Source organism: Eimeria tenella, genomic scaffold (assembly GCF_000499545.2).
Source record: "Eimeria tenella Houghton genomic scaffold, Eth_scaff2360, whole genome shotgun sequence".
Lineage (NCBI taxonomy): Eukaryota > Apicomplexa > Conoidasida > Eucoccidiorida > Eimeriidae > Eimeria > Eimeria tenella.
In genome coordinates this window covers 1781-2315 of record NW_013542222.1, presented here as the reverse complement: position 1 = coordinate 2315, position 535 = coordinate 1781, and the positions used below count along the sequence as shown (strand labels likewise).

The 535-nt window shown below is 57.9% G+C and overlaps 1 protein-coding gene across 1 annotated transcript in view; it reads right to left on the bottom strand.

Annotated features, from left to right (window-relative positions):
* The window catches only part of ETH_00042770 (B-box zinc finger protein, putative), a gene marked incomplete at both ends in the record, with an annotated part of 6122 nt that overhangs the window by 3904 nt on the left and 1683 nt on the right, over positions 1 to 535 (bottom strand). The gene's annotated exons all lie outside the window — the stretch shown is intronic.

The window sequence follows — 535 nt, the reverse complement described above, 5'->3', positions numbered from 1 at the left end:
CTAAACCCTAAACCCTAAACCCTAAACCCTGAACCCTAAACCCTAAACCCTAAACCCTAGCCCCACCCGCAGTCCACGCAAGCGTATTTGGCGGGCTCATTTTCGTGGCGCTGGCAGTGGATTCCCCTGTGAGCAGTACAAAAGCCCTAAACCCTAAACCCTAAACCCTAAACCCTAAACCCTAGAGCCTAAAACCCGCGTCTGCTGCGGAAAGCACAGCTGCTGGCTGCGCGCGTCTGGGCGTCGCCTCGGCCGCTTGTCAAGGGTCTAGGGTTTAGGGTTTAGGGTTTAGGGCTTAGGGTTTAGGGTTTGGGAAAACCTTGCAGCGGGGACTTTGACGTCGAGGGCGAAGCTGTCTTGCTGCTGCTGCTTCCTGAGGGGAGTGCTGAGGTGTACGTCCACCTCAAGGGCTCTTGCTGCTGTCCCCACTTTGTGGGGCCCCACACTTTCCCCGCAGTGCAGCGCAGCAGCACAAGGCCCACACAAGTATTTGCTGCAGCTGCTGCAGTACAGGGGCCCCACAGCCACCCAGCAG